This window comes from Loxodonta africana, chromosome 4, assembly GCF_030014295.1.
Source record: "Loxodonta africana isolate mLoxAfr1 chromosome 4, mLoxAfr1.hap2, whole genome shotgun sequence".
NCBI lineage: Eukaryota > Metazoa > Chordata > Mammalia > Proboscidea > Elephantidae > Loxodonta > Loxodonta africana.
In genome coordinates, this window is record NC_087345.1 from 11,703,870 (window position 1) to 11,717,823 (window position 13,954).

The 13,954-nt window shown below is 49.3% G+C and overlaps 1 protein-coding gene across 8 annotated transcripts in view; it reads right to left on the minus strand.

Moving 5' to 3' along the window:
* ZC3H7B (zinc finger CCCH-type containing 7B) overlaps window positions 1-12,840 on the minus strand; it is a 56,200-nt gene extending 43,360 nt beyond the window's left edge. For 4 of the 8 annotated variants that reach the window (XM_064283453.1, XM_064283454.1, XM_064283452.1 and 1 more), the window contains exon 1: window positions 12,600-12,839. The gene's annotated coding sequence lies outside the window, so the exon portion shown is untranslated. Of the gene's footprint in view, window positions 1-12,599 lie in introns of all 8 variants that reach the window. The other 4 variants (XM_064283458.1, XM_064283457.1, XM_064283455.1 and 1 more) reach the window with 3 other exon arrangements.
* Between the last annotated feature and the right edge of the window lie 1,114 nt (window positions 12,841-13,954).

Genomic DNA, 13,954 nt, shown 5'->3' on the forward strand with positions numbered 1-13,954 from the left:
GTAAAGTAACCTGCTAGGGTTACATAGCTAGGAAGGGACAGAACTGAGATTTGAAGCCTGGCAGTGAGACCCTGAAGCCCATGCTCTCTCTGTGGCCTCCCAACCCAACAGTGCTCCCCCATCCCCAACCAGAAGCCTCCAGCCTCACCCTACTCCACCCACCTCACTCCAACCTACCCACCTTGGGCTCACCTGCACCAGGTTTAATTAAAGAGCAGCTGTCAGCCCAAACCGCAGACAGGATCCACACCAAATGAATACTACCTGAGGAGATGTCATCTCCAAAGATGCCCGGCACCTCTCCTGACTCACCCTGCCCTCGATGGCTTCCTCAGAGTGACCAGGGAGGCTTTCATCCCACCGTCCCTGACCCACAGCCACCCACGTCTGCGTTTATCCCTTCCTCACAGTCCTTACGCACCATGTCTGTGCACCTGAGGACCCTGTGCTCCAAGGAGGCCTGGGTGAGCCTCCGTTCATTTCTGGCGACCAGTTGCTGCGTATCAAGCAGCTTCTGTGGCCGGGGCTCTGAATCTGGGGCCCACAGAGAGAATACGGGGGTCCGTGGATGTGGCTGAGAAGACACTTACCTCTATGTTCATTAACTGTTCCCTGAAAAGTAGCACTCCCTTCAATTATGACTGCAGGCAACACATACAGTAGTGCCAGTGTGTGACCCGTGACCTGTCACCACTAGAAATCACAACTGCTTTCAGTTACCACAGATAAAAAAAAAAAAGCATTCATGCTCATCACAACTTCAAATTTATGGTCCTTACTAGACTCATTGGGAATTCCAGAACCCTCAATTGTGCTCATGAGGAAGCTGTACATAGACCAAGAGGCAGTTGTTCAAACGGAATAAGGGGAAACCGCGTGGTTTAAAGCCAAGAAAGGTGTGTGTCAGGGTTGTATCCTTTCACCATACTTATTCAGTGTGACCAAATAATCCAAGAAGCTGGACTACATGAAGAAGACACAACCTTGATTGCTGAAAGTGAAGAGGACGTGAAGCACTTACTGATGAAGATCAAAGACCACAGCCTTCAGTATGGATTGCACCTCAACTTAAAGAAAACAAAAATCCTCACAACTGGACCAGTAAGCAACATCACGATGAACGGAGAAAAGACTGAAGTTTAAGAATTTCATTTTACTTGGGTCCACAATCAATACCCATGGAAGCTGCAGTCAAGAAATCAAATGACGCATTGCATTAGGCAAATCTGTTGTAAAAGACCTCTTTAAAGTGTTGCAAAACAAAGATGTCACCTTGAAGGCTAAGGTACACCTAACCCAAGCCATGGTGTTTTCAATCGCCTTATATGCATGCAAAAGCTGGACAATGAATAAGGAAGAAGAATTGTGTCCTTTGAATTATGGTGTTGTCAAAGAATATTGAATATACCATAGGCTGCCAAAAGAACAAACAAATCCATCTTGGAAGAAGTACAGCCAGAATGCTTCTTAGAAGCAAGGATGGAGAGACTATGTCTCACATACTTTGGACATATTATTGGGAGTGACCAGTCCCTGGAGAAGGACATCATGTTTGGTAAAGTAGAGGGTCGGGAAAAAGAGGAAGACCTTCAGTGAGATGGATTGACACAGTGGCTGCAACAACGGGCTTCAGCATGACAACGGCTGTGAGGATGGTGCAGGACAGGGCAGTGTTTTGTTCTGTTGTACGCAGGGTCACTATGAGTCAGAACTGACTTGATGGCATCTGACAACAACAATAATTAGACTCATCAGAGTCAACTCGACAGCAACTAACAACAATGACGATAAAGAACCACAGCTGAACTGTTTACAATAGCAAAAAGATGGACACAACCAAGGTGCCCATCAATGGATGAATGGATAAATAAATTATGGTATATTCACACAATGGAATACTATGCATCAATAAAGAAAAATGATGAATCCGTGAAACATTTCATAACATGGAGGAATCTGGAAGGCATTATGCTGAGTGAAACTAGTCAGTTGCAGAAGGACAAATATTGCATAAGACCACTATTATAAGAACTCGATAAATAGTTTAAACGGATAAGAATATATTTTTTGATGGTTACAAGAGGGGGGAGGGAGGAAGAGGGGTATTCACTAGATAGTAGATAAGAACTACTTTAGGTGAAGGGAAAGACAACACACAATACAGAAGAGGTCAGCACAACTGGACTAAACCAAAAGCAAAGAAGTTTCCTGAATAAACTGAATGCTTTGAAGGCCAGCATAGCAGGGGCAGGGGTTTGGGGACCATGCTCTCAGGGGACATCTAAGACAATTGGCATAACAAAATCTATTAAGAAAATATTCTGCATCCCACTTTGGAGAGTGGCATCTGGGGTCTTAAACGTTAGCAAGCTGCTGTCTAAGATGCAACATTTGGTCTCAACCCACCTGGAGCAAAGGAGAATGAAGAACACCAAAGACACAAGGTAATTATGAGCTCAAGAGACAGAAAGGGCCACATAAACCAGAGACTACATCAGCCTGAGACCGGAAGAACTGGATGGTGCCCGGCTACAACCAATGACTGTCCTGACAAGGAACACAACAGAGAACCCCTGATGGGGCAGGAAAGCAGTGGGATGCAGACCTCAAACTTAATGGTCTGACTGAGAGTAGAAGAACCCCGGAGGTCAGGGTCCCCAGATCTTCTGTTAGCGCAAGACAGGAACCATTCCCAAAGCCAATCTTCAGACAGGGATTGGACTGGACTATGGGATAGCAAATGATACTGGTGAGGAGTGAGCTTCTTGGATCAAGCAGACACATGAGAGTATGCAGACAGCTCCTGTCTGGAGGGGAGATGAGAAGGCAGAGAGGGTCAGAAGCTGGCCGAATGGACATGAAAATAGAGAGTGGAATGAGAGCAACTAGGAGTATATAGCAAGGTGTTTATGAATTTTTGTAGGAGAGACTGACTTGATTTGTAAACTTTCACTTAAAGCACAATAAAAATTAAAAAAAAAAAAAAAAAAGCACAGCTTAAGTTCAAGAGAATTGGTTTCCCTTTCGTCCTGTGTATTTTACTTCCTGCATTTAAGAACATTCTGAGAAGGCGGCCATGGGCTTCCCCAGACTTCCTGACGGGTCCAATGGTGCACAGAACGTTTAGAGGCCCAGTTCTACGGAATCAGGTTATTTATCCTCCCATAATCTCCAAGGCAGGTGCTGTTATCCCCATTTTCCACAGGAAAAGAGTAAGGTTTGGAAAACTCAGTGGCTTGCTCAAGGCCATGCTGCTGCTAAGAAGAAAGCTGAGCCGCCCCAGGCTTGCTCAAAAGCCACCTGCAGAAGGAAGGTGAGCTGGAATGTCCACAGGCCTCAGCATCCTGCAGTTTTCTGTTCTTTTCAACTGGCCACCTTGAACAGAAACCAAACTTCAGAAGACTTCCCCAGGCTGCCCCCACCCTCCCCACCACAAGCTAAACTCGGAGTCAGCAGCAACCGTCATCCCCGTGTTCTGCTTACAAAGGGCTCTTACTTTAATAATCTTCCCTCCCAACAACTCAGGGCCAACCTGCACAGAAACAGACAGCGAGCTCAGAGAGGGCCAACCTGCACAGAAACAGACAGCGAGCTCAGAGAGGCAGGGGCTCTGTCAAGGCCATGTAGCCCCAGCCCAGCAGGCCAGGTTCACCCATGGCTCTGTGTCTGGGGCTCAGACTCCCGCTCCTCCATCCTGACCACCAGATGCGGTGCTCAGGTGAGACATTTCAAAAATAGCTCCCAACCCACAGCCCCCATCACAGAAGTTCATTGTAGACCCTTGGAAATTATAGGCAAGTTATACATAAAAAACAAAGCAGAAATCACTCAGAGTCCCATGGCCTAACTGTGGAACACTTGGTTTCTTTTGGGCAAATGAAGAGCTCAGTATCCTTGTGGCTGCAATCCCCGGGGGCATCAAGGGGAGTCGGCCAGACCTGGGTTCAAGTCCCAGCGCTGGCCCACATTAGCTCTCAGGGCACTTCTCTGAATCTCGGTTTTTGTCATGAGCAAGATGAGGCTGCTGAGGCCTGCCTTGCAGGGTGGTCTTGAGGGTTTACGAAGCATGCCTCCCCCAGAGGGGCCTGAAACACGTGTTCCTGCTGAACTGGGAACCCAGAAACACAACCACTGGTAGTACCGAGATGATTCTGCTGGTACCTTTCAGTCAGGCAACACCGATCTCTTTGCAGTCTCTGTCTAGCCCATGCCTTTTTGCCCAAGGCCGTTCTATGGCCAACCTGATACCGTTATTCATTTATTCCACAAATGCTCACTCACCTCTATGTGTCAGGGCTCTGTCAGGTGCTGGGGAAGAGCATTACTGAGGTCTCTGCCCTCACAAAGCTTATAGTCCAGGGTGGGGAGACAAACAGGTCAGTGTTAAACGGAAGAGACAATACAGAGAAAATTACAAAAAAACTAAAACAGCAGGGAGTGATGGGGGTGGACTGGGAGCTTAGGGAAGCCTCTTTAGGGGCATTTAAGAGATTCAGTCATGCAAAGGTGAGGTGGTGGGGTAAGAGTGCACCGGGCACGGCAGAGGCACTTCTAGAATGTTCCAGGCCAGTGTGACTGCAAGGCTGGGAGTGAGGGCAAGGCACGTGGGACCTTGGCATGAGAGGCAGGACGAGGCTGTTCTCCTTCCGAGTCACAGTATGGACAGGCTAGCAAGAGCCAAGGGCCTGCATCCCAGGCTCACTGATTCACCCCTCTGAACCTCGGTTTCTTTCTTCTGAAACACAGGGATGCCCCTTACCTCAAAGGATCGTCACAAGGATTAAGTGAAAGACTGTGGCACAAGTACAACACAGATGTTAGTGATAACTAGGATTGGCCAGACAGATAAGAAAAAAGCTTCATGGAGGCTGGAAGTAACTTGAAGACATCTTTCCCCTGTGACAGCTAAGACCTCACACTCTGGATCCCACAGGCCTGGCTCCATCCAGCTCTCTGCTCTACCACAGCTGAGTGATCTTGGACATGTTTCCTTCATCTCTCTGAGCCTCAGTCTCATCTGCAAAATGGGGCTGCTACTGTTAGTTGTTGTTGTTGCTGGGTGCCATCAAGTCGGTTCCGACTCATAGCAACCCCATGTACAACAGAACGAAACACTGCCCTGTCCTGCACCATCCTCACAATCACTGTTACACTTGGGCCCGTTCTTGCAGCCACTGTGTCAATTCATCTCATTGAGGGTCTTCCTCTTTTTTGCCGACTCTCTACTTTATCAAACATGATGTCCCTCTCTAGGGACTGATCCTTCCCGAAAACATGTCCAACATATGTGAGACAAAGTTTCACCATCCTTGCTTCTAAGGAACATTCTGGCTGTACTTCTTCCAAGACAGATTTTTCATTCTTCTGGCAATCCATGGTATATTCAATAGTATACACCAACATCACAGTTCAAAAGCATCAACTAACTGTTCCTTAACCATTTTGTTCCTCAAGTTCCTCATCTGTAAAATGGGATAAGAGCACCTATCTCACACAGAAGGAGCCCTGGTGGGCAACGGTTAAGTGCTCGGCTGCTAATTGAAAGGCTGGCAATTTGAACCCACCAGCAGCTCTGTGGGAGGACAGACCTAGTGGTCTGTTCCTGTAAAGATCGCAGCCTAGGAAGCCCTATGGGGCAGTTCTATTCTGTCCTGTAGAGTCGCTTTGAGTTGGAATCGACTCAACCATAACAACAATAAGCGTTCCAGGCTCAGAGTTGTTGTTCTCAAAAAGGGAATACACCAAAAGTGCCCAGCGCAGTGCCCGGCACATAGTAAGTTACATACATGGGGCGGGGGCTGCTGTCATGCTTACCACCATTACCCTGGAACCCAGTGTCTCGGCCTCTGCTCTGGGGCTCAGGAATTGCTGCTGAAGGGAAGTCGACAACAGCGGGTTCTGAACGCAGAAATGCTGCCGCCCCTTCCTAGCACCCCGATGGGGAAAGAGCGCTACCACACCTGCAGAAGCCATCAGATGCTCGGGAAGAAACAGACTCATCAGGGGAAATAATAAGGTAGGAAGGAGCCCCGTAGCTGGCGATGACAAAGAAGGGAAAGTGAGCCTGTTTGCTATGGGCCATTAAAGGTGCTGACAGGAGCTGGCTTCTGTGGAGGCTCCTGGGAGCTGACACATAGTAGTCACTTCATCAACCCGGCTAGGTCTCCTCCCACTCGAGGCTGCAGCCACAGTCCCTCTGAGGACACCTCCACCTTCTGTGGTCTGAACAGCACTCAGCCACTCAGTTTCTTCTCTCACTCCCTCCCTCCCGGCCAGATCCAGGCCAACACTGGGCCAACCAAGCCAGATAACCAGGGTTTGCATTCCACCTCTGACGCTTCAGCTGTCTGTGCCACAGTCTCGTCATCTGTAAAGTGGGTGTTATAAAGATTAAACAAGCCAATCTACAGAAGAGCTCTGAGCGGGGCCTAGCCATTAAGTAATTGTTGGATCAGTGCATGTAAATTAATGAACATTTTAAAATCTCCTAGTTCCTCTCTCACCTGAGTCTCCTACCCATTCCAGGGCACCGGGCTTCTTCCACAGATTATTATCAAACAGCATCAAATCTCGGGGCTCTCATTCAGAAGGGGAAACCGAGGCCCAGAGAATCGAAGGGGCCATGCAGGGAGACAGAGCCTTACTTAAACTCATACCTGCCTCCCATACTATGCTGTGCCAGATGACCCACCCCTTCCCTTCTCTACACTCCCCTGCTGTTATGGATGGAATTCTGTTCCCCAGAAGTATGTGTTGCAAATCCTAACCCCTATACATGTGGAAATGGAAACCCTGGTGGTGCAGTGGTGGTTAAGAGCTACAGCTGCTAACCAAAAGGTCAGCAGTTCGAATCCAGTGCGCACTCCTTGGAAACTCTATGAGGCAGTTCTACTGTGTCCTATAGGGCTGCTATGAGTCAGAATCGACTCAATGGCAACGGGTTTTTTTTTTTTTTCATACATGTAGAAGAAGTACAGCCAGAGTGCTCCTCAGAAGCGAGGATGGTGAGACTTCATGTCACATACTTTGGACATGTTATCAGGAGGGACCAGTCCTTGGAGAAGGACATCATGCTTGGTAGAGGGTCAACAAAAGAGAGGAAGACCTATAATGACATGGAATGGCACGGTGGCTCCAACGATGAGCTCAAGCATAGCAACAATTGTGAAGATGGCACCGGACCAGGCAGTGTTTTCTTCTGTTGTACATGGGGTCGTTGATGTAGAATGACATCAAGGACATCATACATGAAGAACAGCGGGGCATTAGGATTGGAGGGAGAGTCATTAACAACCTGCGTTATGCAGATGACACAACCTTGCCTGCTGAAAGTGAAGTGGACTTGAAGCACTCACTAATGAAGATCAGAGACCATAGCCTTCAGTATGGATTGCACCTCAACATAAAGAAAACAAAAATCCTCACAACTGGACCAATGAGCAACATCATGATAAACAGAGAAAAGACTGAAGTTGTCAAGGAGTTCATTTTACTTGGACCCACAATCAACGGCCATGGAAGCAGCAGTTAAGAAATCAAAAGACGCATTGCATTGGGTAAATCTGCTGCAAAGGACCTCTTTAAAGTGTTGCAAAGAAAAGCTGTCACCTTGAAGACTAAGGTGCGCCTGACCCAAGCCATGGTATTTTCAGTCGCATCATTTGCATGTGAAAGCTGGACAATGAATAAAGAAGACCAAAGAAGAAGTGACACCTTTGAATTGTGGTGTTGGTGAAGAATATTGAATGGACTACCAAAGAATGTACGAATCTGTTTTGGAAGAAGTGCAACCAGAAAGCTCCTTAGAAGCAAGGATGGCAAGATTGCATCTTACATACTTTTGACATGTTGTCAGAAGGGATCAATCCCTGGAGAAGAACATCATGCTTGGCAAAGTACAGGATCAGTAGAAAAGAGGAAGACCCTCAATGAGGTGGACTGACACAGTGGCTACAACAATGAGCTCAAGCATAAGTGATTGTAAGGATGGCGCAGGACCAGGCAGTGTTTCGTTCTATTGTGCATAGGGTCGCTAAGAGTCAGAACCAACTCGAGGGCACCTAACAACACATGGGGTCGCTATGAGTCAGAGCCAGCTGGATGGCAACAACATACGTGTCAATACATGTCAATACAATCACATATGGGAATAGAGTCTTCTTTGTTATGTTAATGTAGGGTGTGTCTTAAGCCAATCATTTTTGAAATACAGAAGGAGCAGCTTAGGCACAGAAGCAAGCAAGGACAAACTGGGGAAGACTTATGCCACCTGGAGACCACCAAGGAACAGGAAGCTGGAAAGAGGCAAGGAACTTCCCCAGAGAAAAAACCTTCCCCTAGAGCCGGTGCCCTGGATTCGGACTTCTAGACTTCTGTGAGAAAATAAATTTCTGTTCATTAAAGCTACCCACTTGTGGTATTTCTGTTATAGCATCACGAAGAAACTAAGATACCTGCCTGGCCTGTGTCAGTGCCTCTGCTCAGAAGGCCCTTTCTCTGGCCTTTCTCCACCCATCTTTCATATGCTCAAATGGCACTCCTTCTTGGAAGACCTTCCACCACCCAGGCAAACAAAACTTCCTCTTCTTCACTGGAGTGTAATTCAATTGGGCAACATAATGTCTGACCCCACGGCACCTCTACTGGGAACTAAGACAAACTAGGATTCACAGGGGCTGAATCAGATCTCGTGCCTATCCTTGTCATCCATGTCTGTCTCCTCCCCAAGCTATAAGCTCCTCCAGGGCAGCGGGCCAACCCCTGGCAGGCACAAAAAAACTGAACTTAGTAAGATCTTCATGCTCACGACTCATGCTCACGACTCAGTCCTCCTTCCAGAAACCTACTGAGAACACCTGCACCAGGCCATTGGGTCCTGGGACGCCTGCTGACCTCTTAGCCTGTGCCCCCACCCCAGTGCATTTGCTGATTCAGACCACCCTGGTCCCTGTTCTTGTCTACATATTTGAGACAGGTGGTTGCACGGGGCAGGGGACATAAACACACAACAGTCACACAGGCCTGGGTTCAAGCCCAGCTGGGTGACCTTGGGCTGGACACATAAATTTGGTATTCCTTAGTTTCTTCCTCTGTGAAATGGAAATCAGAACACTACTGTCAGAATCAGAAAGAATGTTTGGTCAGAGCCCTGGTGGTGCAATGGTCAAGCTGCTAACCGAAAGGTCGGTAGTTTGAATCCACCAGCTGCTCCTTGGAAACCCTATGGGGCAGTTCTACTCTGTCCTATAGGGTCACTGCGAGTGGGAATCGACTCAACCACAACAGGTTTGGTCTCTGGTTTTCGTCAGTTGGTCAGCATCCAACACAGAAGCAATTGTGGCTAGTCCCAGAAATCTCTTCCTCTTCTCCACCCATACCTTGCCTCCCCATTCTTTCAAATTCAAGTTCCTAACATTTCCAGATTATCCTTACTCTGAGCTCTCTCTCTTAACTCCTGCTACACTGACCCCAGCTCTGAATGTTTCCTTGTTCTCTCATCCGTTCAATCCCTACAGTTAACTTTCTCTTTCCAGTCAGCCTATAACTGACAAACTCAATTACAAGACTAGTAAGTAGATCATCAGCACGCCACACAGAATCTTGTCCCGCTCACGAGAGGAGCTTGAAAAGTAACTTGCTAAGGTAATGCACCATCACCCGTCTGTCAGTTTGTCATACTGTGGTAGCTTGCATGTTGCTACGATACCGGAAGCTACACTGCCAGTGTTTCAAATACCAACGGGGTCACCCATTGTGGAGATTCCAGACTAAGACTAGAAAGAAAGGCCTGGTGATCTACTTCTAAAAATTAGCCATTGAAAACCCTATGGATCACAACAGGATATTGTGCAACAGAAATATCTAGTTCAACAGGCATAACGGAGTTTACAAAGAAAACGTTCTATATTCTACTTTGGTGAGTAGCATCTGCGGTCTTAAAAGCTTGTGAGCGGCCATCTAAGATACTCCACTGGTCTCGCTCCTTCGGAGCAAGGGAGAATGAAGAAAACCAAAGGCACAAGGGAAAGGTTAGTTCAAAGGACTAATGGACCATTAACTACCACGGCCTCCACCAGACTGAGTCTAGCACAACTAGATGGTGCCCAGCTACCACCACTGACTGCTCTGACAGGGATCCCAATAGAGGGTCCTGGAGAGAGGTGGAGAAAAATGTGGAACAAAATCCTAACTCACAGACAAAAAAAAAGACCAGACTTACTGGCCTTACAGAGACTGGAGAAATCCGGAGAGCATAGCCCCCGGACAACCTTTTGGCTCATAATGAAGTCACTCCTGAGGTTCACCCTTCAGCCAAAGATTAGACAGGCCCATAAAATAAAACGAAACTAAAGGGGCACACCAGCCCAGGGGCAAGGACTAGAAGGCAGGAGGGGACAGGAAAGCTGGTGACTGAGAATCCAAGGTTGAGAAGGGAGAGTGTTGACATGTCGTGGGGTTGGTAACCACTGTCACAAAACAATACATGTACTAATTGTTTAATGAGAAGCTAATTTGTTCTGTAAACCTTCATCTAAAGTGCAATTAAAAAAAAGAATACTGTCCAAAACAGTGCTGGAAGATGAACTCCCTAGGTTGGAAGGTACTACGCAATGGCAGCAACAATAGAGTTGGATAGTGAATATGGCGCAGGACTGGGTAACATTTTGTTCTGCTGTACATGGGGTCACCACAAGTCAGAGCTGACTAGGTAACAGCTGACAACAACAACAAAGGTAGGCCAGGGAACGGATGAAGATTTGGAGTCAGAAAACCTAGAGGGAATCCTAGGTCTGTTGTGTGACTTTCCAGTAAGACGCTCAATTCTCTAAGCCTCAGCTTTCTCATCTGGAAAAGGACTATCGAAAGATGCCTACCTGACATGGTTGCTATGGAGGGCAGATGAGGCAGCATATGTAGAAGCCCTTTTGTTATAAACTGTGAAGTACTATTTAAGGGATTTGTATTTTCAGATTCTCGAACCCAAACCTACTGATGCTTTAACTTTCCTATACCTAATATTCAGGTGACCAACTCACCCCATTGCACTTCTCATCCCCCAAATAATCCCCCAAAATCCACATCCAACCTAAACATAATGCCAACAGCCTAGATGTCCCAGCTTCCCTGGAACATGAACCTTGTCCCTGGTCAGGGACCACAAAATTTTTCTTTCATTCTCATTTATTTATGCAAAATTCACTTTTCTAGACACAGGTTTCTCCTTTCCAGCTTAAGGCACCGCCACACCCCAAACCTGCTCGAACTGCATGTGGCCAAGACATCATTTCTAGCTCCTGAAGACCACAGCGGGTATGGCTGTATGTGTGTGGGGGGGAGTCTTGGTAGTAGAACTAAAGATTCCACTAGAATTTTGTGTCCAACACAGTTGCTAGATGTACTATAATTATCACATTTGTGTGAAAATTCAAGGATCTGCATTCTGCTATTTTCATCAGACTCAAACCGCAGGTGCTGAGGAAAATGGCAAGAAGTTGGGGTTCAAAGTCCTGACTAGCAACCCCAGAAAAATGAAAGCCCTGACCAGGCTGCTGTGGACCCTCAGCCCCCACCCTGAACTCAGCCCCCTTCTCCAGGCCCCAGAATCTCCATCCCCCCACTCCCGGCCCAGTCCCCCACTCATGCCATGTTGGCACCACAGCCATCAGGGTCCGTCGAAGTGAACGGTTTGTCCCTCTGGGTAAACTGCTTTGTCTCTGTGAAAGACCCCCAAAGCCAGACATCTTATGAACACCCGAGCCAGACACATTTTAAAGAAAAAAAAAAGAAAAACGGAAGAGGGAGCAGGCCCCAGAGAGGACTCCGACGCCCGCTGAGGGCGGGAGGAGGCCCTAGGGTGGGCTCAGCGGCTCCCGGACACCCACCCCGCGGGGCACACTCCCCAGGCGCGGGAAGGTGGCGCCCGCAGCCCCCGCGCGCTCCCGACTTGGCGACGGCCCCGCAGGCCTCCAAACAGAGTGACCGACCCAGCGACCGGAAATGCCCCTGAGCCCCGCCGGCCCAGACCGCGCCCCCCATTCCTAGCACCCCCCACCTCGGTTGGCCGCAGGCCCCAGATCCCCGGGCTCGCGTGGCCGCCGCAGCCGGCAAGGGCGGCCGGTCGGGCGGCCGCGGTCCCTGGCCCCCGATCCTCGCCGCGGCCCCCAGCTCCCGGCGCTGTGAGGCCAAGGCGAACACAAAAGGCAGGGGCGCGCTGCTAGCGACGCCCTTGTCGGCTCCCGGGGCCACCTTTGTGGGGGCCAGCTAAACAGCCGCGCACCCCCAAAGCTCCAGACCCCGAAGAGAACCCCGAAAGAAAATTCCCAGGCACCCCTGGGAGCTGCAGGGGCGGCCACAGCTCGCCGGCGGCAGGTGCCCCCGGCCGCACAATAACTTTGAAACTTTGGGACAGCGCCCGGGGGGGTTCCCCAAAAGGAGGAAATGGGGGATCTTTATTTATTTTTACAAAATCCACTTGCCAGGGAGCCTGCGCTCGGCTGCGGCCTGGACGGGGCTCCCGCGTCCCTCCCCGGCCGGCCCGGCGCCCCCAGTCCCCGCGGCCGCCGGCCTCTCCCCGCCGGCTCGGCCGCGCCTGCACTCACCTCGGCCGGGCTGCGCTCCCCCGCGGGCCTGCGCCGAGCCCGATAAATGGTATGCTATGACTAGAGGTATGATTACGTTATTATTATTAGTAATAATAAGAGTAAGTGCTATTTAATTACGGGCGGCCGCATCGTGCTCCCGGCGCCGCCGCCCCGGCAGCCCCGTCCATGTGGCTCCGGAGCTTTACTTTCATTTCCAGCCCCTCGCCAGCCGCTCGCGGCACTACCCGCGGGAGGCTCGGTCTCCCTGCCGCTCTCCCTCCTCGGGTCCTAGAGAGCGCGGCTCCCTCGCCTCGCGCCTGGTGGGCGGCGCGGCCTGCGCACCTGGGGAGAAGGGGGGGATCGGGGGAGACCCCCCCTTCCCTGGGGAAACCTCATGCCTGGAATTCACCTTTATTTCTTCTTAAAAGGGGTCTTCCTTTTTAGGGCAATTCTGCATTTCTGGGCTGAAGCTGGTCAAACTCAGCGCCTCCGCCCTTCTCCATTATACACTGTAAAAAGACCCCCGAGTTTCCCGGTGTTTTCTATGAAGGCTCCCAGAAACCCTAGTTGCATTGAGCCCCCTTTATGGATGAAGACTGCAGGCTCAGAGAGGACGTCTGGAGAGACCTCACTGAGCTGGTGTTTTATGTATGAGATGGTTTCAGAAAGGATTTGAGGCTGCTTAGAAGCTGGTCTGTTTGGTTAAGCTCTCCTTACCTGCTGCCTCAAAGCTGATAAAGGGCCAGGCTGGAGGCTGGATTTGAATCCAGAACGTCTGATTCCGAATACGGAGTGCATCCCTGCCTACCACTACCGGCACCGTTGATTCCTGGAGACTCTCACATTCCCTTGAGAAAAAAAAGTTCTCTCAAATTCCATTTCCCTTTTCCCCCTCTCTTTTACATTAAAATACATATATATGTCTATGTCCACCACCTGTCATTCAGTTTGTCTTACTGTGGTGGCTTGTGTGTTGCTATGATGCTAGAAGCCATGCCAACGGTATTCGAATATTGGCAGGACCCCCCATGGTGGTCAGGTTTTGGCAGAGTTTCCAGTCTAAGACAGAGTAGGAAGAAAGGCCTGGCAATCTGCTTCCGAAAATTAGCCAATGAAAACCTTATGGATCACAACGGAACATTGTCCAACTCACTTGGCTTTGGACATGTCATCAGGAAGGATCAATTGCTGGGGGAGGATATCATGTTTGATGAAGCAGGGGGTCTATGACGGTAAGGGAGACCCTCCGTGAGATGGGTTGGCCCAGTAGCTGGAATGATGGACTCGAACATGCTGATAATCATGAAGATGGCACAGGATCAGGCAACTTTTTTTTCTATTGCACATGGGCTGCCATGAGTCAGAGCCGACTC